General features: G+C 38.1%; 1 non-coding gene across 1 annotated transcript; it reads right to left on the bottom strand.

Moving 5' to 3' along the window:
- Window positions 1–2,249: 2,249 nt before the first annotated feature.
- On the bottom strand, window positions 2,250–2,321 carry LOC146542243 (small nucleolar RNA SNORD36). Its single transcript, XR_014880701.1, has one exon. It is a non-coding gene; the product is annotated as a small nucleolar RNA SNORD36 (small nucleolar RNA).
- Between the last annotated feature and the right edge of the window lie 22,857 nt (window positions 2,322–25,178).

The raw sequence follows: 25,178 nt of genomic DNA, 5'->3' as shown, positions 1-25,178 counted from the left end.
ATACACGGAATGGTTGGGGTTGGAAGGGACCTCTGTATTTCATCTGGTCTAACCCCCTGCTCAAGTGAAGTTCACCTACAGCACATGTAGGATGTAGCATAGTATCAAAAGCAACTTCCACAGCTCTTCTCTCATCTACCCAGCCAGATAAGATATCACAGGAAGCTATCAGATTGGTTAAGTATGATTTCCACTAGTGAATCCATGCTGATTACTGCTGGTCATCTTCTTTTCCTCCACATGTTTAGAGATCCACAGAGAGCTGTTCCATTCCATCAGCTTTTCAGGGATGGAAGTGAGGCTCACTGACATTGTTTCCTGGATCCTTGCTCATCCATGCTCTCCTTGCACTCTTTACTTTTATGTAAAACTGTCAAGGTTAAAAATTGTTCTTAGAGGATGATTTACTTCATTAATTTGGGCATCTATGAACTTATGCCAGTACAATTAATTGCATGTATTTTTTCACTGCAAAACATGAATCAAATTTAGATTTCTTAAAACAACTAAATCAAAGTCTGTCATCATTCACTCTACTAGTATTAAAAAAATCAAATAGAGTTTTATACATAAGTCAAATGTGGCATACATATCATAATAAAAAGCCAAGATGAAAGGTGAAACTGCTTTTCCAGCTTTCAGGAAAAGAGTCCCGAAGAAGAGTTAGCTGAATTTTATCTGGACTTTTAAAAACTCTTTCATAGGATCCATCATAAGAGGCTAATAAAAAGATCTGTGTAGACATAAGGCATAGCAGAGACGCAGCCCAGAACCTGCCTGCAAAGTGGAGAGATGAGCATCTGCACAAGTGATAAGAACAATTTATGGGAAATGTGTGTTAGAAGAGTCAGGCAGAAGATAAGGAGATTCACCTTAGTTATGTCTGGTGATGCCTGAAAATGATTTCAGAATGCCCTCATTCATGTACAGAAAAAGGTATGCTTGGAGGTTTATCTGAAATACCCATAAACTTCAACAATAAGTTTCAAGACAGAGGTCAGAGGTCAATTCTTTCCAGATCTTCTTTGCTCCACAATGGAAACACCAAAAAAAAACACTAGTCCTTCTTTTACTCCTGAGCTCTTAAAAGGTACCAAACTCTAAAGGTCAGTGAACATGAGCACTCACATCAGACACAGAAGAAGATTACGTTGTGACAGTCATCTTCATGGTACATTTGGGCTATCCCAAACAGTTCTAACTTGATTCTCATGCAGCATTGTAAAGTATTTACGTGTTCCTTTTGTCAATCTAGATAAGTTGCTTAGCTGGGCCAGATATTTTTCCTGTTCTTGCAATCTCTCTTCTTAGTGAGCATTATAATGTTCAGCAAAAGAAATCCAGGTGGTTGAACAAAGACTTTACGTAAATTAAATGAGAAACTTGCACTATGCCAGTTCTTCATCTAAACAATATATGCATTTAAGTCTGGATAATAAAAGAACCTATGAGTTCAAGATTTCATTTTTAGACACTTCTGGCAAAAGACACCACAAAATATTAACAGATCTACATCTATTTCACCTTAAAATCACCTAAAGCAGCATAAATCTAAAACTAGGGAGGCCTGAGTCATTTAGGAATATGTTGATCTTTTATATGTTTGTAAAGAAACAGGGTTAAAAACCAGCATCTTTTCACCATGTTGAGCTGTACTTCATGCCACACTTCAGAAGTCAAACAATCTTGTGCCTAGGAAGTTCCCTTCATTAAAATAAGTCCTACAAGTCATCTTTGGTAATCAAACGTTTTGTTGATATAGAAGAACCAGAACAAATACAATCTTTTTACCTTTTTATCTTTTTAAACCAATAAAGTTTTGCCCATATAAGTTCTGCCATTTGAGCCAAAACATGCATGAAATATTTAATCTGGGAAGTTCTTGTTATTTCATACAGAATATAAAAACCTAAGTGGTAATTTGTAAAAACTTGTCCCTGAAAAGAAATTTTATTTCATATTTTCTTCTTGTTTTAGATTAAATGTAACCAAAGCTTGTTGACCTTTTTTTTTGTTTGTTTGTTTTGTGGGGTTTTTCTTTTTTTTTCTTTCTTTTTTTTTTTTTTTTTTTTTTGTCATTCTTTCCTTTGTCTTTTCTCTTTTTCTCTTCTTTTTTCTTCTTTTACATAACAATACTGGGCAATAAATACTAAGACTAAGTGTAAGCAACTTCACTGTCTTGATTGTGTATCTGAAGTACTGGTTTGGCCAGAAAAATCTTTTAAAATTAGATTTTAGAAAGTTAAAAATACACTCAGAAAAAAGGTCAGAAGCTTAAATCCCACAGAAATTTCAAGGAAAGTAATCCCCATCATATGTGTTTTGGCTGTAAGAATTCCTACCTTCCAATACTAAAATGAAATATACTATTTCTTGTTACCATAACACAGTAGAAACAGAAATAGATTAGCTGTCAGGAATGCTCTTGCTGGTTTCCAAGAAATCAACTTAATGCTGTCTCACCAGACATTCTGCTTTCCAGTACCACAATCAAAAAACCCAATTCTGCTCCGTGACATCTGCAGTGGAAGGAGCCCTTGTTTGTAGATCGGTCGGATTAGTCAGGATAAATAAATTAGGCTTCTCCTTTCTCATCCAAAGTTCATATTAACCACTTTCCCCAAGATTGAGCAGAAACTCTTCTGCATATTTAATTAAGCATTAATGCTCTCACTTCACCTGGTAGGAAGTCCATATCATCACTTGAGAAATAAAGAATAAAATCCTGGACTGAAAGAAAGATAGGCATTTGGAAATAATGCAGTTTTCACCGAAAATGTGTCATATCTATCAATCTTTCAGTTCTCCAATTTTATTATCTGGAATTTTCTATGACATTTCTTCCTTTCAGCTGCCCACATGTCTTTCAAATAGCTCACTGTCTTCAGTAGTAGATGAGTAGAAGATAGCTTCTGTGAGTTATTAATAAACAGTGAGATAATACAAAAGGTATTTCGTTCTGATTCATTGAGCATGCAGATGCTTTGTGGCACAAATATTTTAAGTGAGAAGTCAAATCTTTTTTTTCCACGAATTCTCTTTTTTTGGGCTAGGTAATACAAGAACAATTGGTACAGCTGCATGATTGGAATAAAGTCAGTTAAAATGAGGAAAAGTATGTTTTCACTACTGGGCTAGCTCTTCTACTCTAAGGAATACAATTTTCATGTTTATGTATGTAGATAGGCCGAACTTGGCTACATAACAATCCATTAATTGCCACCCATGTGGCATTATCTCTGTTAATGGTTGGCCACACACTGATATCTTTTACAGATTTCTAGACAAGCGTGATAGAGTTAGCCAACTTATTTCAACAGAGAATATGATCCTTAATTTCTTACAGATCTAAATGGCCAGTAAAATGGGAAACAATTATTTCCAAATCTTCACATCTCTTTTGAACTCATCAGAACAACCAACACATTTATTTGCATGACAAGAGTCTACAAGAGTTTATCTTGGCAATATGCCTCTGTTTCCCAATATCGTAGCTCCCTTAGCACCATAATTCTGGGAAGAGAGGTTAGTGGGAAAGGCTTACTATGCAAGAGAGGCTGTCAAGGGTAAAGCAGGAAGAACAGAGGAAAATTTGAGGCAAATCAGCTAATCAGAAGGCAGAGACAGAATATCTCCTAGGAAAACTGCTAGATCCTTTATTATAAGGAAAACTCTCTGGTTGAGATTCTGAAGTGAATCTTTATCGATGTCAGATATTGGCAGGAGTAAGCTCCGAGAACCTAGGGGTCACCAATTGTGATCAGTTAAGGTGATACTTTTACATTTAACACTTACAGTCCAAGAATGGCAACATCTGCAAAAAACTTCCATAAAATTACTTGCCAGTCACTTAGTGATGTGTCACTGTGTACTGTGTCAAAGTTCATTGCTTAAGGGAAAGCACATCACTGTAATGGGGATTTCCTATTTATCTGCTTCTTAAAATTGTTACAGCAAAAATTGATCAGTATTTCTTTCTTATAGTCTTGTTGACTGGCAACATTCATACTCATTAGAGCATTTGTTCTCACTAGAGACTGTCTTACTAAGCAGAATACAGAAAATCAGTATGTGTCATCTTTCCCAGTCTCAGCTGTCAGTGTGCAGAGACACTCATGGGAGGAGAGTCAACTGTAAATGTTAACTGTTAAGTGACATTCATAGCCATGTAATTTCTACAAGATATAGGAAATAATTATTTTTTTTTACTCCAATTTTATGAAAAAAAGAAAATCATTCTTTCCTCAATTTACCCAGAGTAAGATACAGTCGTCAGGAAAAGGCAGACATTTGCTAAGATTCAAAAAAAAAAAAGGGGTGGGGGTTGGATTTTTTGAGAAATTAAAACAAGGAGCTTTTGCTTGCAATAGTGTGATGTGCAATAATGTGGTCACTGTAAAGCCATATCTGGTCCTAGTTCCCAACCAACACTGATGTTTTCAAGGCATGTTCCCTTGCAAGTCCACTTTGCCAGAGAATAATAATGCAGGGATTTCAGCTTCCACGTTTCAGCACCTCATCATGGTTGTTACAGAATATTGAGAGGGATTTGAGAACTGTAATGCTGCCAAAGGCAGCTACAGTGTCCAAGGGAAGATTTGCAGAAGGGTTAAAGCCAGGACTGCAAACTCAGCCCCTAGCAGGCCTGGGGCAGCTGTTGAAGCCACGGTGCCTGACCCAGGATCAGGCGGTCCCTTTCCCAGAGCATCCCATAAAGGCTCAGCAGGATCTGGCAGCTCTCCAGGTAGTGGTCTGCAACATCTATCTGCTCTCACAAGGATCAAGTTGTGGCCTTCAGCCAAGCCCAACCAGGCTAAGGATGCTTGCTCCCACTCCAGCCATGGCACTTTCTCCTCTCCTTCAAGCCCTTGCAGAGATCATTAGAGGGAATCTTGAAGAACATTCTGTTCTAATCCTTCTGCAGTGGGTATGTACACCTTCCACTGGACTAGGTTGTCCAGAGTCCTGGCATCTTCCTGGGCATAGAGTCATTAGCAGCAACTTTCTGAACACGGTAAAGGTGGCCAAATGAATTTCAGTGCGTTTAGGATGAGTGATGATGACCTCATCTCCAATGGATGAGAGTGGCCTATGTCCCCCATCTGTTCACCATTTGCATACAATGCTGTTTGGTGTGATCCCAGACGCATGTAGGTGATGGGGCAGCTACGGAGGTAACCTGGCAGCAATGGGTAAAGCTGTGACAGAAAATGCCTGCTAGACATGGACAGAACAAAATGGCTTCCCAGCTGAAATCTCAGCCTGGGTCTAGGCCATCAGCTAAGAACATAGTCAGGGAGCCAGGACCCCTGAGGTGTGGTGAACACCTCACAACAGGGCAGCCTGAAGATGCCTGTAATAAGAATGGAATAGGACACTGGTGAATACTTCTCACCTGAGAAAGTGGGAGTCAGCTTGAGAAATAAAGTTCCTGCTTATAAAGAATAATGGAAAACAAGAAACATCCTCTGTCTTGAGACAAAGATGAGAGTTACCAGCACCACCTCAGTGGTGGTTTTCTGCGCCTTCTGACATCTCAGTGATCTCCAAGGGACTGGATTTTCTAACGCTAATAGAGGACTAAAACCAAACCCACTTACTGTGGACAGTGTGAACAAGACAAGGTCCTAAGTCTGTGAGACATGGAATGCTGAGTGACAAGTTTCTTGGGTTGTGCCTTGTGGTGCTTGCAGCTGTGCTCTCACCTGCAGTTACCCATCCCTGCCTGGGTCAGGCAGCAGGCCCTGGAGCATGCACCTGCATGAGCAGAGGTGAGTAGCGTGAGGACATCCGAGTCCAGTGGTGAGTGTCCATGGCCTCTCTCCCTTTTGCATCTTGCGACACCTTCAGTCCACCGCAGCACCAGTGCAGGGGGCCATCTTCCCAAACTTAGGTCTCCTAGCCCATCACACAGCCCAGGACCGTGGGCATGGCATCAGATTGAGACTGCCCAGTTTGTGGGCAAGCTGGGACGATGCTGCCTACAAAGCTCCATTACCGACAGTTTTGCTACAGCTGTGTGCTTTGAAGGATCCTTAGAGTCCACCTCTTCCAACCCCCTGCCATGGACAGAGTTGCTAGATCCCCCACCTGATGAGGCTACCCAGGTCCCTACCCAAACTAGCCTTGAGTGCCTCCAGGGAAAGGGCACCCCCAGCTTCTCTGCACACCTGTGCCAGGGTTTCATTGCCCTCTGAGTGGAGATTGTTTTCCTTATATCTAATCTAAGTCTAAGAATGGATTCTGTTACTTTAAAACTATTCCCCTTAGTCCTGTCACTCTCAGGTGTGTATCATTTCAGGATGCCAGCTGCATCTTTGCTCATTCTGTGGTCATGATAGTGTCACCTCGCCTCTTGTAGAAATGAACAAAGGTGCAGGGGGCTTTCCTAACTACATATACAGCCTCTTCAGCATGTTGCTCATGTCAAGTCCCTCAATGTATACAGATAAGCAGAGGTCTTCTGCTGCTTTTACATCACATGTATCTGTAGAGCACATCATGAGTAGGACTGACCTTCCTGTGAGTATTTTCAGCTCATTCTCTCCAGGGATTATGAAGTGTTTGCTATTGAATGAATTACAGCTTCCCTACAACTGTGAAAACACACTCTTCAGCCTGTGTAACGTATTCATCTTCCCACACTGCTTAATCAAAAAATAATTTTCAGAAATATTCCAGATAAAATCTTCATTTCAGTAAATCAAGGGATAATAAATGATTCACTTCTGCCCAGGAAGGAGCCCAGCCATTGGTAAGTTACTTGGGCTATGAAGTCACCAGAAAAAAATACAGAGCAGTACCAAAATACATATGGCTCCTTTCTTAGTGACAGAAAACATTTTTCACTATATCCCAAAGCCTGAATCACAGGACTGTAAATTCAATGCAGGAAGTTGCACAAGTGAAAAAAGACACTTGGTATTGGTACACACCATGAAGTTGTTCATCCTTTTGGTCAAGTATGTACAAGAAAACCTATCCGTTTGAAAGATCCCACTTGTCCTATGATGCCTCAAATGTGTAACTGACCAGAGGTTCCACAGGCCTTTATGTCACCGGGTAGACACAGGCTCATTGTGCCTTCTCTCCAAAACAAAATAAGCTGTACTTACTTGCTAAGTAGAAGTTATAATTGAACTATGGATATGCATAGTTGTACTAACTACAGTCACAATTTTTTTCTGTAGCAAGGCTCCTGCCTTGCTGTAAGATATAGCAGTGATGTCATTGCTACTCAAAAGCTTATAGGTAGAGAAGCAACTTTGTGCTGCCAGAGAGTATGCTAAGCTCCTGCCAAAGGTCTTATAGGTGCTAGAAGGAGATTGAGTGAGTGCTTAAATGTCTCACTCCCTCTTTTTTTTTTCTTTTTTTTTTATTGTATTGCAGTAAAAACTCTTAATGTCCCAGCTGAGTCATGCTGCATTATACTAAGCCCAATAAAAGCAGTAGGACTCATCCCGCTGTAAAGCTTACAAAAAAACATTTTGAAGGATCAGAAGAGTATCACTTTAAAGAATTATTAATAAGAGCTAAATAACATAAGGGTTTGTAAGCCCCTTATGGCTGGCTCTAGATTTATCTGCTAAGTGCTACTGCTGTTCCACCATTTCTACTTTAATCAGAACTTCAAAGCAGCAAAGCAGAGAGGTGCTTATTTCCCTCCACAACAAATGGCAGTGCCTACAGAGCTCTCCCTGGTGTCACATACAGCCTGCTCTCATACACGGTAGCAGGTCTCTGCTTCCCCACTGGAACAGTGCTCCATCCAGTGACATGAACCCTTACTGAGGGGCTGGTTGAACACCTACTGAGGCCCATCACAGCAGTTCTCTACATATTGTGCTGTGGATGCAAGACTTCTGCTTGGCTGCCAGTGCCATGCTAGCTCTGCTGGGCCAGCCTGGCTTCCTATTGCTCCCACTGCACACTGTTCCTCCAAGAAGGCATAAAAAGGAGGGAAGTTTCTTATCCTATGACAGCAGCAAATTATTAGGAAAAAAAGTCAAAAATTCTTCATATTCTTATCCCCATCACAGTGATATTTGAGTGGTCCTGATTTAGATCATGAGAAATTTGACATCAAGTCCAGATCACGCTCATACAGATGCAGTAATGAGATAGTGATTGTGTGAATAGAGATACACAAATCTTTTGCAGAAACAGAAATTCCCACCAGATACTCCAACATATGAGATTTTAAACTTTTTTTTTTTTTTTTTTTTTTAATAAAATATAAAATATCAGCAGTGTTGCTGTTGGCTGATAGGTGAATATGTTAGTGGGTAGATTGTTTTTCCCTTCAGGAATATTTTTTGGTGAAGGAAGAAATATAAAGGTCATCAAACCAAAACAATGTCACCATCAGAAGAAATAAAGAGAATCCCAGTGGGGAATAATAAAGAGAATACCCAGACGGGTATTGGTCCAAGAGCCCCAGCCTTCAGGTCTGGTCTGGCTTAGGCTAAGCTGATGCTGATACCTGGGCCACATCCATATATAAGAACCTGTGCCACTCCATGTGACCAGCTGAGCACACGGCCATAGTTGACCATAGACTTGTTGAGCAGGATGGCTTTTGCTTCCTTCTCTTCTGCTCCCCACCTCTCCTTCTTCCCCATTTCCCTCTCCTGTTCATGAACTGTGTTGAACCGCTCTGGTCTCATGCTGGAGGTCAAACCAGCATGCACGGCCCAGAAGTCTCCTCACAGACATGGGATCAGACTTATTTCACACAGTGCAGACATCCAACAACTCAGAACATCATTGTGGACAGGTGAGCTGTCCAAGCTCTAGTTCTGACAGCCACAGTCACTCTCATGGTTTATTTTTTCCTAATCAACATGACGCAGTGAAGAACTCTGCTTGTCCCTGCAGGCCGGCAGGGCAGACCCTGTCAGCAGGGTGCCAGAGAGGCTGGCGGGCACCAGGAGCTAATCCTCATGCAAGCTGGTGATAGGGCAGCTATTATTATCCCTGCTTTGCTGTGGGGTGGGGTGAGTGAAAACTACTAGAGAATGAGCACCTTTTTCTCCTGCCTGAAGGTTCTTAAGAAGGAGAGGACAATCCTTCCTCTCTGCAGTGGAAAAATCTCTATCAGCCTGATAGCTAGTACTTACACACTACAGAACTGCAAGGATTTTGATGCAAGTGTAAAATCTGCTGGAGAAGACCAAGGAGAGAATTCTCCAGGGAACTGGATACATAAGCAGACCACTTCACATCAGGGATAAGGCCATTGGGTCTCAGCAGACTCATTTATTTTTCCTCAGCTCGTGATGGTGATAACATTCACTGTCAGCAGAAAGCAGTGTTGGTGTAGAGGCCTCCTCTGGACAAATGTGCGTGGCACAAAGCAGAGCAGTGCAACCTTGAGACATTCACCCAATTCACAGACTGTGCAGCACTGACACATCTGTCTCCCAGCTCAAATCATTCCAGCTAAAATTGCATCGGATGAAAGCTCCAATCACTACTCAAAAGTGGCCAGAGCTGAGCAGAAATGTGAGAAAATGTAATTGCGAGAAAGAAATGAATGGTCAATACTCAATTATTTATAGAAATCACATCACTCAGCCTCCTTTTACCTGCATTTTTTGCACCTGTGAAATGGTAATTTGTCATGAATTATGGTATTTGCTTTTATCTGTTCAGAGTTTTGCTTTCCTGCAGCAAGATATTCAAGACAGAAATTTTGTTCTGCTTCAAAATGAAAATAAAATATCAACCCCCCTATTTTGTTGTTAGTGCAAAATGAAGACTGTGTTTTTAGCCAGCCCTAAAAATGAGTAATTTAAGCTTTCAAACTAATTGCAAATGTAATATTAAGGCAACTTAGTACAAGTACATTTGAAAAAATAAGAAAACATTTTATCTATCATTAAAGACTTTGGTAAGAACATTTCCTTTCTCCACCTGGATGGTTTGATGCAGTCCAAATGTTTACTGTATGGTCAGTGTGTACCTCCTGTCTCTGACCAAGGGACCATTCCAGACATCCTTGTGTTCCTTTCCTTTTACAGCTCGAGAGTATTTAAACCTGGTTTATCCTGGTCTGTCTACTCACTGTATCATTAGAGGTGGGCAAATCACAAACAGACTGGCTTAGGACTGAGAGGCTGGCTTAAATCAGAACTGAAACTTTGGTTGCCCGGGCAAGCTCATCCAAAACATTAATCTATTCATAGGTTTATAGCATTTACCACCATGTCTTAACTCCTATTTTTTAAAATAAACACATAATAAATAAATAAATAAATAAATAAATAAATAAATAAATAAATAAATCAGAAGGAGTTTTTATGTGGTTTTTGTGCTTAGCCTGAGTTTCATTGTGAATCAGAAAATTAGAAGTGTCTTGGAGTGAAAAGAAACAATAAATTAAAATCTGAATCAAATATTTGCCACTTCAGGAAAACTTATATTTTGGCTTCAGATTTGGGATGCATCACAGTCCATCTCATGTACATAACTGTAACATGGATTTCCTTTGTATTATGCCTGCAGCAACTTCATTTACCTTGGGAACTGGCTGCCTCCAGAGAGATCCGTCCATTTTGTTTTCAATATAACACCAACTGTCAGAGCTGTCACATGCAACCTGTGTTCTCTCAGTGCTCTCTCACGGGATCTAAGTTGTCATTTCTTGTTCTCTAACAGAAAATACAGGTCACTCAGAAGCCTGTAGCTGCTTTTCATGTAGTGACATGTGTAGCACAGATAAGAAAAGTGCAGCAGACGTTCCTCTGTTATACCTGGACATTTCTTGAAGGGTACACCTGGGAAAATGCACAAAGAAGGAGGTCAGTCCTTTTTCAGGATGCCAGCTAAGGGTTAAATATATCTTCCAGACCCACAGCAACCCAACTTTCACAGAAGAATAAGGTACTCTATGTAAAGTATATATTTTGAGGTAAGAGTATGCCTACAAGCAGCTAACAGCGTTCATCAGATATGCTGCAAATTCCCACCTCAAGTCTCTCCCGGTTGCTAGTATGTTCTCATCTCTTTTAAATACAAATGATTCCTTGAATGTATGGAAATATCTGCATTATACTGAATCAGCTTCATGACTGTATAAACTGTATCTATTTGAAGATGGATAATGTTTATTTTAAAATATTCACTCTCACTCTGTACATTGAAAATAGTGGAATGATAATAAAAATATGTTTTCATATTATAAGATATTTAATTAAAAATAAAATTTTCAAATTCTATGAGCAATTCCCATATCTAATCACTGTTATCCCTTCAGACAGATGGTAGCTTATCCTTTTTGATCAAAAGCAAGGAAATATATAAATACATAAAATAGCTTCAATATTAAAATAGATTTTGGTTAGGTCAGTTATGCAGAACAAAGGTTGTATTTTATATCCACCTAGAAAACCCAGGAGGATGTATAATGGTAAAACTATCAAACCATTAGTAATAATCTTATTGTCACTGGTAATGCTGTCAGTTAACACATTAAGAACATGCAGAAATCCGTGCAAAAGCAGATGACCTCCAAGGTGCCTTTTTATAATTAAGAAATCATTAATGTCGGAAAGAAGGAAGAAAAAAACAATGAGTAAATTATTTGGTTGGCATTTCATAGCCAGTAGAATGCCAGTGTGATTACATTGTCATACATATAAGGAAGATAAGAAGATAAGAAAGTAAGACAGAGATGAAAAAATTTATGCCAGGTGTCACTCAACACTCTTTACAGTAGTCCATGAAGGATATTTATGCTTCTCTGACTACACTGTAGATCAGAAAGACCAACAGTTTCCCTTTTTCTCCAGTTTCTGTCTTTAAGATATTGCAAACAGATGAAGAATGATTTGTAGTGTCTGGGGACTATGAGAAACAACTAAGTTAAAGAAGGAATATACTCTTAGCAGTCAGCATAACAATAGTGGCCATTTAAATGAACCTGGAAAATAAGTATGAAAAGGAAAAAAAAAAAGCTCATTTAATTTGTGCATGTAAATAGAACAGATGAAAAGGGAAAATTAAGAGTTTTATCCTTTAAAGTACTCAAACATTGCCTGATAATGAGAAATGGAAGTGTACAGAGTCCTCTTCCCCATTTCTCTATTGCTAAGGCTGGTATGGGCAGTACGGAATCAAGCTGACACTCAAGGAGTTTTTTCCAGACTCTATCCTATGTCCTGCTAGAAGCCCCTGCTTATTACTCTGCTGGTTGTAACCATCCCCAAGGAAGTATCTCCTCTTATCCCATACACATGTTCAAAGTTGTGTGAGCGTGAGGAAGGGAGAAGCAAGAACCAGCATGATGCAGCTGGTTTTACTAATTTAAGGGGAAACCCCAACCAGCTGTTACCATCAACTTTTCATTGACAATGAAAAAACAGATCAGGGGCCAGGATGTATTAAAGTGTTAACTGCAGGCTGTTATCTATGCTTTGTAATAATGAGTGCTATAGAAGCTTGAGTCCTTTTCTCTATCACATGGCTGCTCTCCCATGCCTACATATTTATAGCAGATTTTTGGTTTTTTAATCTCAAGCATGTCATTACTTACTTGCTGTCTTGAAAGTCAGCTGTTGGGATGGGAATCTTAGACAACCAGATGTTGTGCTTTTCATGCTGAGGAAGTGAAATTAGAGATTGTCTTCCTAAGCTTTTTATGGAAGAAAGTTAAGAAATACAAGGAAAGCTATACTTTTAACCCTACAGAGTTTATACACTGGAGCTAGTAGTTCATAATGACTAGAAAACAAAACAAAACAAAACAAAACAAAAAAAAAAAACAAAAAAAAACAGGGAGCCACTGGTAAAGTTGATGCATGTCTTTTTTTTGCAAAGCATCCACATGTTGTGATTAGTATTTTAAATAGATAAAGTACAAAAATCCTCGTAATTTTCTTGAAGACTTTCTTTTTTTAAGGCATATCTTACAGTTTTCAAAAGCAGTAGTGCAGTATCAAGGCACAGGTAAAGCAGGGGTAGGAGGTTTTAGGCAAGCAGCCTAGAGCAGGAAGGTTTCATGCCTTGCCAGCACTTGGCAATAAGTGCTGTATGAAGTAACACTCATAACATGGCCATATTTAATTTCTCAGTGTTATCACAAATGGAGAATTTAACTTTTTTCTCACAATAGAATATATTTTCTGGCTTGCACCCATACCCTTTTAATTTAATTTGAACTAGAGACAAATCTGTTTCTCATTTAACTACAGCTTTTTTCTCATATATATCTTACATTTTTGTGTAGTATTGTGAATGAGTTAATATTTATCACTGAATACTATTTTCAACCATGACTTCAAATTCAAATGCTGTTCAACTCTAGGGCTGTTCAGATTTAAACTTTAGCCCAGATCTACAGTGTTTCAGTTGAATTCTGTCTTTGAAATAACCCAAATTAAACCCCTAGAGCTAAAGACCTCTGGCCTCTTGCAGGATTGAATATGGAGCCATATCAAATTCACAGCTTGAGCTCATTTCTGGTGAGATCTAGGCACAGTCAAAGGAAGCCCCATGCATGTTTTCTGTCTCACTTTTGCTAATGTCTTTCATGTTAATTCCCCCACAACCTTTTCTGAGTCTGCCAAGAAGTGATTACCAACTGTGCCAGTCTACCACGCCATTTGTCAGGAGAACAAACAGGGCTAAAAATAAGGGTGGCCAAATGCACTTTTAGTTGTTAACCACTCCAAGAACAGATGAACTTGGGTCACAGGAGATAATTGATATGCAATGCTTCAGCACATTCTGGGTTCAAACACTATCCAATTCAGTGAAAGTAGACTTTTTCTCGTGAGAAGCAAACTGCAAGCAGTTTGAAAGCTCTGTTGGCAGGTAATTCCATTCAGATATGCATATTTGGGTCTTTCTCAGCCTCCCAGTTCAACTCCCCCTAGAGATGCTCCAAAAAGAAAATTCAAAAGTGACCACACATTTGAACATCAGCGTCAGTAGCCTCATTGTTTCCTGATGAAAGATGGGAACAGTGGCAGCCAGAAGAATCCAAAGAGCACTTGTTTACTGCATCATTTGTCATGTGCTCCTGATGCTGAATGAGAAAGCAGTCCCTAGGAAGTTAAAATGTCCCAAACTCCCACTAGCAGTGAAGATGCAATGTTGAGTGTGCACACAACCATGTTGGAGTTACTGTTAAATCTTCTGAAGCAACCTGAGGAACCACATGGGAGAACTCCCAGACTACTTAAGGGGTAGTTTTCTTGCACAGCAGGGATGGCATCATATTTAACTGAAGTGAAACCGGAACAGGGCAAAGAGTGGACAGATTTTCTAAGCTCCCAATTCACCCAACTAATTACAGAAATCTTAAATTTTTATTCTCCAAAGGAGAGAAACAATAAATGTTAAAAATACAGTCATTAGGAAGATAACAATCTATGATTCGTTGGATTTGTTTTACTTTTAAAACTCTAAAAACCACATTAAAAAAAAAAAACGTAATCCCTTAAAATATGTTCCTACTGGAAAAGAAAAAAAAGAAAAAAAAAAAGAAGAAAGTAAGAAGTATGAGGTTGATTTTTTTCCCCCCGCTGATGTAATTATGAAAAATCAGCCCAAGGAAAAATTGTCAAAGGGATATAACAGCAAGAAATATTCCTTGGAACCCAGAAAAAACACAAGAAGTTTTAAACCCAAATGCATTATAGATATTTTTTTTCAGTAAGTATATATGTGCACTGAATAAATGGTCTGAACTGACTTCTGACCATCTGCTGCTTGTCATACTGACTTCAGATTTTCCTTGTCTCTACCTGCATTGAGCTGTAGGCTTTTTTCTGTTTGAATATGCTAAAATGATTGTAATTGGATGTTTTTATTCAAAAACAAATGTATAAAAGACAGCAAACACTTGTTTTCCTGTTCACATATTTTATGTGTGTGTGTTTATGGGAAAAGTATTATTTTTCCTTTTCTTATTCAGTGTAAGAAGCACAAAATGGAATCTCCTCTCTCTGTGAGTAGGAAGAAAGGAAAATAGGCTGGATACTTCTACGTACAATTTTTTAGCTAATGAAAATATGCATTGTATTTATTTTTTGGGCAGCTCTACTCTGCCACTTGTCTCAGTCTCAACATACAATGCCTTTTTTTTTTTTTTCAGAAATTTTCCAGTTTCTCTGCCTGCCAATCTGCTTTGCATTGCCTTAAGTACCTACTGTTGAACAAGGAAGAGCCTCTGCAGCCCGAAACCAACATGAGCGAGAATGTGGCTGGCACTGCCTGCCTGCTCTGCAAATTAGACCAGTGGCTAAAAGCATCAGTTCTTCAGCTAAGTACGCATGGTATAAGCTAAAATCCTACAAATTAATGACAAGGACCAACATAGACTGAGCAGAATCTTAAGTTTGTTTCAACACATTTAGGTTAACATTTTCATTTTGAAAGATTTTAAAGGCAGGTGTGAACATCTGATGCACAAGAATTTCTCAGAAAGTGGCTGATGCGGGATGAGTCACATATCTAAGTTGTAAGATATAGAGGGCAGCTAGAAAATTCATTTGATATCAACTTTAAACTTTCTAGAAAAGCTAAAAAACAAAAGGACTTTTTTCTTCTCTTCTAGTTTGGTCATACAGTGTAATTTATTTGTGGTATTCACTGCCATAGGACATCATGAAGATCAAGAGTATGAGTGGTTTTTTGAAGAGACGAGGCAGAGTGGTGTAGATAAGACCATTTGTCTCTGTTCAGAATAGCTGCTGTGCTGTAAATCCACACCTGCCCCACAGCAGCCTTTTGTCAGCAGATGGGCCCTTAGGTGCAGATAGGAATGCTGACCTCCAGGCAGCTCCTGCCAAGCAAGTGACCTGGGCAGGAACCCGATACTCTCAAGACACAAGACATCACTACATGACACCACAGCACTCCATCACTTTTAGTGACACTGTCCTTTCTGCATTATCTGAAACAGTGGCAAAGTAAATAAGATTCTGTGTTCCTAATCCCTCCTGGGAGAAACTATTAGAAGGCTTTTTTCACTGGAAGCAGATAGCAAAATGTCATGTAAATTAGCATCATGGCAATAGGGGCACGGTTCACTGATGTGACTCAGTAGGTCAGTTTGATGGTTGGACTTTTTATAATCTTGAAGATTTTTCAACCTAGGGGATTCTATGGATCAGTGTGCTCCAACAAGACCACTCAGTGTTTAGTACTGAGCCCTTCTCCAGTTTTCTTAGTTACTTTGCTGGTCTCTACTGCCATGGATACATACATACACAGGGTCTACCTCTAACCGAGGTTTCCAGCAGCAGGGCAGCTTATTCTGCAGCTCTGAACTAATCTGAGCAGAAATAATATTTCGTACCATTTTTCTTTCTGCATGCAGGGTGAAAAAGCAGCATTACACTGTGTTACTTCCATACATAAAAAAAATTATAAAGACATTTATAGAGCAGTACCCTCCAAGCTACAGGGCTCCTGCGTGCTCTGTCTGCACTAAATCCCAATTGAGGCATTTCTGAATGGCTTTTAGTACCATTTCCTAAACTAATTGCAGTTTCATGCACAATTTTGAGAAAGAGACAACACCCCCTTCTTTTCTTTTCTTTTCTTTTCTTTTCTTTTCTTTTCTTTTCTTTTCTTTTCTTTTCTTTTCTTTTCTTTTCTTTTCTTTTCTTTTCTTTTCTTTTCTTTTCTTTTCTTTTCTTTTCTTTTCTTTTCTTTCCTTTCCTTTCCTTTCCTTTCCTTTCCTTTCCTTTCCTTTCCTTTCCTTTCCTTTCCTTTCCTTTCCTTTCCTTTCCTTTCCTTTCCTTTCCTTTCCTTTCCTTTCCTTTCCTTTCCTTTCCTTTCCTTTCCTTTCCTTTCCTTTCCTTTCTTTTCTTTTCTTTTCTTTTCTTTTCTTTTCTTTTCTTTTCTTTTCTTTTCTTTTCTTTTCTTTTCTTTTCTTTTCTTTTCTTTTCTTTTCTTTTCTTTTCTTTTCTTTTCTTTTCTTTTCTTTTCTTTTCTTCACACTGACTCGCGTGTACTCCTATGATATATTCCTCTTGGCAAACTGAAAACAACTTTTAACCAGAGGAGCAGGAATCTTGCAAGTCTGACTGACCAATATAATGCAGCGTAGTCATATGAGACATTGGGTAATTCGATTGATATTTGTGGAATAGGATGTTGCTTCACTCTTGCTTCACTCACATTGTCTTTCATCCCTTTGCAAATAGTCATCCTGAAGTCTTATGCAAAAAAAAAACATTTTGACACCAGGTACTTAGATGAGTATGTTACATTTAGGACCATGAAAAAAATAGTTCTACTATGATATTCATCATTTACACCATTTAATGCAGAATAGGCATAATTTTCTATTATTGAAACAACCTGAAACATTACAAAATCTGTGAATAAATTTCTAATTTACTAAGTATGTTTCCTATTAGTTGAAATAAGGCATAATCATGACTAGAAGGAAACTAGAGGATACCTACACAAAATGAGTTATTCCTCTTAAATATGTTTGTCTATAAAATAGCAGATACAAACAAGGGTTGGTGAACGGCTCGTTATAGGTCCCTTCCAACTTGGGACATTCTGTGATTCTGTGAACTGGTATAATGAGAAGTAGGATGGGAATCAATTATTAGTGTGTAGAAGTATCTGGAAGTTAAAATCCTTCGTAGTTATTTACACAGATAGGATCAAAATGTAAGAGCAGCCTTATTGAGACTGGCCAAGGACTGAAGGAACCCCCAAGACAACACATGTCAGTATCTGAGACCAGATGCTTTCAGGACTCCAGAACAAGGGAGCACTGCCCATTCCTTTCCCCCATCTCCCACCTGCTGGCATTTTTGAGCCTCACAGAGCCTGAAGCAATGCCAGGACCATCCCATGCAATAATAGTCACCCACGGACATATCCTTTGCGAATTTGTCTAATCCTTTTAAAACTAATTTTACTTTCAGCCTCTGTTGTGTTCTTTGACAATGGCTTCTACAATTGGTTTAGGCATGGCTCACTTCCGCTGGTTTAAGACATCTGTATACGTATAAAGAGAAAGAATTGAATATGGGTTCGAAAGCTCTTTAATTCTCCACACTCTGGTTATATGAATAAACAAGGAACTGTTGGTTGAAAACTTGCTGTTCAGAGATTATGAAACAGCACAGACTAAATCCCACAAGCATCTGTAAAAATATCCAGTGGAATAAATCAGATCTAGTGAATTAATAAATCTACATTGTTGATCCCTTTTCTGTACATAAAACATGGCACCATGAGTAACACAGCTCCTTCCCTTTTGACCCTGATACAAGGAGAATATTTCAGATTTCCTATCCTAATTCAGCCCACCAAGAACTAACAAGAAACTTTAGAGGAAATTGTTTAGTCAGCTTTCTGCTTTTGTGCATTTTGATCAGAGGATTGACAAACACAACAGATTTTCACCAATTCCGTGGCCAAGCACCTACATGCCTTCACAGGCATTTATGGCCCAGGCCTACTGAAGAGATTGCTATTTGGTACCAGGATTGTTGCAGAAGGGTTCCAAAACGAGCCTGTTAAATCTGACAGAAGCCATGTGCAGTGCGTGAATACATTTCTCCTAGAAGAAAACTGGAATTCAAGCTTTCTCCCTCCCAGATAAAAGACTGAAATATTGCTCTGATAATAAACTACTGAAAGCCTTCTGGGAAATATTAAAGCTATATCAGTCTTTTGACTTGAGGGGTATTGTCAAATTCCTGTATGTCAAACTAACAGAAATAAAACCACAAAGTTATTTGGTACCACTCATCTGTGATTAAGCAAGCATTTTCATGCTAGAAAACGAAAACAAAAACAAAAAACAAAAATCTAGAGACTATAAAGATTAACAACGTAATTTGGCATCTAATTCCTCATTGCTTCCAGCAACTGAACTTTTCTCTAGCAGGCTCATGAGGCAAAGGAGACCTCTTCAAATTAAATATATGGAATAGGACCCAAGCTGTAAAATTCAGTAACTGCCAAAATGAAATCTATCACAGGTAAATACCACCCAGGCCTATTTCCAAACTGTTCACAGTATCAGAACAGGAAAACATAAAAGTTTACTGTGACTAATATGGAAAGGAGTGAAAATAACTCATCACTGCAAGCGATTAAAGGAAAAATAAAGTAAATAGTTCTAGGATTATAGTTTTGCCAGCAGGCTCTGCCACTTGTTCCATCATGGCTCACAGCAATTTCCAAGTTAACAAAATGCATTGTTAGCTTTATGTTACAAATACTCTTCTGTGCAGAAAATTATGAATACATGTGAAGTTTTTTCTTGAGGGAATACAAATTATTCTGAATGAACTATCACATACCACTAGTTTCTTTCATAGCCATACTTTTTTGAAAAGTATTTTGTATATGTCCTTTTATTTACAATGTCTTTCTACAGAAAATAGGCTAGGCTTTCTTTTCTTTTCTTTTCTTTTCTTTTCTTTTCTTTTCTTTTCTTTTCTTTTCTTTTCTTTTCTTTTCTTTTCTTTTCTTTTCTTTTCTTTTCTTTTCTTTTCTTTTCTTTTCTTTTCTTTTCTTTTCTTTTCTTTTCTTTTCTTTTCAATGCTTTTCAGGTAACGCACATTAGAAAAAATACTGAATGTCATAGCCACCCCAAATGGAGTTTCCTATCATGCTTTGTCATAATTTACTATTGCAGAACTCTGATGATGCAAATTTGGCTTAGAAATCCCATAGCACTTTGTATGCACCATGTACTAATGTAAAAGGGCACAAAACAAGCAATAGAAAAGGAGTGTTAAAAATGACATCCTTGCTTCAGATAATCGAACCTGCAAAATTTCTAAACAGGCCACTTATGTGATGCAAAGTTTCATCCAGCTACATCAATTTATTTTATCGCAGAGGAAAGAAAAAGAAGTTGTGCACATTTTTGTGTTCGTTTTTACACGAAATGTTTACGAGTTGTACAGCAGATTTCTACCACTTTATGATTTAAATGATGAAGTAATTAGCTTGTCTAACCAAAAAAAAAAAATAAATTAGAAAGGAATTCAAAAGAAACTAGCCAGAGGCAATTACTGTATTAGCAGTAATATCCTCCTTTGAAAATTTAAAATCTGCTTTTAAATGTCCTGTGGGCTATGGATTTGCTTCTGATGTCAACAGAAGGAAAGCAAGTTTCCTTCTCACTCTTTGAAGAAACACAGTTCATCACTGTCTTATCTGACAGGTAGTCATTATGCTTTTAAGTCAATTCTTAGCTTCATGGGAGGTGTTCAGCATAGCTCTTGCTATGAAATAAAGGCACCTTCCCTAGAAAAGTAATGCTGAAAGACAAGTGGAATTTACTATTCCCTAAAGACATCTCATTCTGAAAATTACTTGGTAGAGCCAAACTTATGCTTGTGTAATTGAAGCCAAGTCCATTTGCACAACAAATGCTTACAGTTTTCCATTCAGGTTTTAACATCTAACTTTTGCCACCCACCATGATTATTTTAAATAGTACATTTTCTGTAACTTTATTTACTCTAATGAAGGCTCTGCAGCCTAGGACCATGATTTTCATGTACAGTAAGAAAGAAAATAGGACAATTGTTCAATCACTCAACAAAACACTTCTCAGATTAATTCATAATATGTTTTTTTTTACTTATTTTTTTCTCCCTAAATACAAAAAAGTAGTCTTAGTAGGCTATTCAAATACAAATTTTCACAACTGCACATGTACAAGAAGAAAATAGCATATTGCCATGGAGATGAATCTAGTCCTGCCAATTTACCTACCCCTCCCCCTGTATATCTTTTAAGCTGATGACAGAGTTCTCTGGGAAACTGACAGCACTCATCTTGCCAAAGTCATCCATATTTATCTGGCTTGATATATTACTGGAACCTAGATCCTCCATGCAGCAGACTAGTCTACAGTACAGGAAGCACAACTACTATTCCTTCTCTACCCAAATATCAGGGGGAAGAAAGGGAGAAGTGGGAGAGAAAAAAAGATGTCTATCCCTAAAGATGAACAACGGTCATAAAAAGATGAGTAAATCTTATCTCTCATGGAAAAAAATGGTTTCATTTGACTGTCATTAAAATTTACTCACAGTCTCCCGCTGCAATGGCTTTTTTTTTATGCTGCCTTTCACCTGACTCCTAGCCCTCTTGTTCCTTCAAAGCTGTCACCAGTGTTGGGTCTTCAAAGCATGAATAAGAATTTGATACTGTCAGATGGCAGTAATTCTAATCTATGTGAAAGAGGTTAAATCTAAGTGTTCCTTGTGGCAAGAATTAATGTGAAAAGCTTTTGCTCCTAAATGTAAAAAATAACCAGTCACAAATGTCTGAGCCACGGCATATAATAACTGTTCTATATAATATATACATTCCATATAATACGTGCTACCTAATAGATTATTAACCAGACATAAGATTTTAAGGCCATATAAAGATATTGTGAAATAGCCTTAAGGTAGGTCATATGCCAAGCAAGCATGTTTAATTTCAGAGAGAACTCCTAAAATAATGTGCGCTTCTTTAATTTTTTTAATCAGCCCTAATTTTCCTTAGTTCAATGGTAATACCTCTGTTTGGTCACTCTCTGTTTTCAGGGGTCTCTCAGAGCACAACTCTGATTTTCTCACCAAGTTTGGTCTTTGAATTTGAATGATTCCTGAGGGTCACTAACTATAAATCTGAGAGTCTACTACAATAAATCTTAGGAAAAGAAAACAAAGATGCATTGTTTAAACATGCACTGTCACTGTAGAAGTAAATAAAAGCGATTAATGTTTTGCTTTATAAACCATCTGGTTTCTGTATGCTGAAAAACCTGGATTACATCTATAGTTCAGATGAAAAGTAATAATAGAAACTAGTTATAAAGGAAGTTGTTTATACAATCTCCTTTTCACCATTATTCCTTTCTTCTCTTCTCTGCTATTATTTATTTTAAATTTTAGTTTAAGTGAATTAGTTTTCATCCATAACCAGTGTGTGACTGTGCGTTGCCACCCTGCCAGCTTCTACTGAGACCTCACTGAAATCAGCTGCTTCTCATCCTACTGCTTGCTGTATTAGAGACTTCCCAAAGTTTTCCTTCCTCAAGGAATTAGAAAGTCTCCCTAATACTATCACGCTTTTTTTTGAGAGAGAGTTATTTCATACCCAGACCCTAAGTAAAATCTTATCACCTGCATGTTGCAGGAACACACACAAACCTGCAGTAAAACTCAATAAGAGTGCAAGGTCATGTGCTCAAGAATTAGAAAAGTTAGGATTTAAAGCAGTGTATGCCTGTGACTAAAGACAGTATCATAATTAACAACAGCGGGCCTCCTAAACTTCCAGTCTTCAAGATACACTTCTTGTACAGTTCTGATCTGGGAACAAAAGCAAGCTTGAAGTATGACATCATATCTCCATGTGGTATGAGTCACTACATCAAGATGCTTTGAACCACTTAACACCCAACTCACCACTTAAGGTAAGACCAGAACTGACAGAAGCAGGCAAATCACTGCTCTGCTGTCAGCAACTGAGCAGAAACAGGAGGTTTCACAAACATTTATCAATGGGAGATGAGAGATTCATCCAGAGAAATATTTCATGCAGCACAGAACTTTCTACCCAATCTCCATCTCTTTAGCCACTTAACTCAACCTCTGCCTTCCTACTCTTACTGTCAGGACAGTGTATTTCATTATTTCCAGTATCTCTGTCCAGTTTTGAGATTCTTCTTTCAAATGAAGTTGTTCCTTTTATCCATTTTCTTGGCAACTCTCAGTGGCCAAGTGTTAATGCATTCTGTCATTGTTTTTCTCTTCCTGACATGCAGTTATGACTAGTGGACCACATTTACTGTATTCTTCTAAATCTTTGTGCTCAGTGGTTTGACTTTTCATTTGGCTAAACCTCACTCTTCCCTCAGACATCTATCAGCTATTTCTCTTCTTCCATATCATATTGGGTGCTAGTCTACTTGTTTTCCAGTTCAAGACTCTTTCTCTGCTCATCACCCTTCTCACTTGTTCACTTTCAACTTCTATATCCCTTTCACCAATTTTCCCTCTGACAATTTGCACTTCTCTCTCTGGACTTCTTCTCCTCTCTGGACTCCCTCTCAGCACTGTTTCACTTCAACATCTACATCAGGATATCTTTGCCATACTGTTGAAGTGCATCAAGGAAGCACAGGAGATAGTCTCCCGTATCCTATCCAATGTTCAACCACATCTAACTATGCAGCAAATTACAAATGAAATTAACTTTTTTATTATTAAATTCTGCCAAATTCTGGTCTTTGATATGTTCAGCATGGACAAAATCTTCCAGAAATGCAGAAATCACTTCTTTAAAGTGCTTCTAATTAACAAAGATTTTCAAAAGCTTGTGCATTAAAAGAGCTTTGCTGCTAGCAGTCAGGTTTCTGGAGCTTCTCAGAGAAAAGTTGCCAGAATTCTTCTAACAAGAACAAAATTGTATGTTTTTGTTCATTCTTGTTTTCTGGGGAAAAAAAAACCTCACAGGTATTTTTCCGCATAATTACAGGTACCCTGCAGGTACACATCTCACCTGGAAAGCTGAAGTTCAAGTGATTAATGTTTAGCAGAGTTTAAAGGAGAAGGGAACTGAAAACAGTGAAAATACAGACACCCTTCATAGATGATGCTGCTAGTCTGACCCTCAACATTAACTGTGTATTTTGCTTTTTTCTTTTAGAACAGGTTTCTGTATGTTGGAGATAAAATCACAAGACTCAGAATCACCCAGGTGGAAACATACCATCTGAACTGATTATTGAAGGCATGTAGAGATGCCATATGCTCTCTCTTGAATGTTCTCTATCTCAGTTTTCCAGAAAATATTTTGCTCATCTGGAAAAAGTCTGCTTCTTGGGTAACACACAAGTTCCCTGTGTCTTTTATGCTACATCCTCTGTTTTTTTACTGAATTGAAGTGGTCAGTGAAAACTCCCAAACCCAGCATTGCTTTATTTAGTTTAACGGAGGCTCTTGTGTTTTCTTTCAAGTATATAATGTAAGGAATGGCATCATTTTTTAAAAATAGTGCAAGGGGAAAAAATAGCCCCACTACCCCAGACTCATTCCTTCTTATCTCTGACAACATGTGCAAGCGGACGCAACACAGTAGCAGGGAAATGGAATGGGATTATTGTATTAAGACTCTATTTATACCATGGAGAGCAGAAAAAGCTTTCATAATAGCTGCTAATGGAAGAGATGTTATCATGTGTCCTTTGTATTACCAAGGTCTGTAGGCTCAACTCAAAATCCCAGCCATCAGCTCTGCCTGTTGGCAAGTTTAATACATCACAGATAATTGCTGTGAAAAAGTTCTTTCCTGCTGCATTCCTATAACCTGTAATAAATATACCCCTTGTCAAAATCCACCTAAAATAAAGACTTGTAGCTAACAGAGCCAATGAAAAAAAATATAATCTATTTCCATCTTTGTCTCAGGTTTCAGTATTCTGGTAGCATCTGACCCTATATTTTTAAAGGGATTTGATCCAAAGAAGTACTCTATGGTTTGATCTCAATAAAGATCACTTTCCCATTAACTCCAAATTTATGCACCCGTTCAAGCTCTATGTAAAAACATAGCTCTCAACTTAAGGCAAAAATCAAAGTCCAAATGACAGTCTTCCCCTATGACTGTAAGTAATATCCCATGAACAATCTAACAGCCTGGTTTTTGGAAAACATCAAGCAGTATCTCACATACAGGGTGCCTTTGTAATGCAGAAAAAAAGAGAAAGAAAAGGAAACCAAAACCACAGAATCAGACAACATGAAAACTTCACTCAGTAAATAAGAAAGTAGTCATTGCTTTTTAAATAGTGGCTTGCAGATCAATGGAGTTGTATTAGTGTCTGGAGTATTCCACAGATTTCAATCAGTTTCCTGGACTCACAAAAAAGAATTATTTCAGATTTACTACTTTAGATGATTCCGTCTATCTTATTTTGTCTCAATGACAAAATAGTTACCTCCCAAATAGGAAGAAAATATTGAAGCATGTAGAATGCAAGTTAATGCTTTGTTATATCTTAGTTTATTTTCATTGCAAATAATATTAATCAAATATTAACCAGAATACAAAATTCCCATGCCCTTAAAAGTCTTGGATTACTGAACAAAAGTAAATCTTAATGAAATAATGTATGATATCCCTTCAAAAGATACGGCAATTGCAGACAATTAGAATCATAGAAACACAAATTT

Source organism: Meleagris gallopavo, chromosome Z (genome assembly GCF_905368555.1).
Source record: "Meleagris gallopavo chromosome Z, MGAL_WU_HG_1.1, whole genome shotgun sequence".
NCBI lineage: Eukaryota > Metazoa > Chordata > Aves > Galliformes > Phasianidae > Meleagris > Meleagris gallopavo.
Note: the sequence above shows the minus strand (reverse complement) of the source record. Positions and strands in the feature narration are given on the sequence as shown.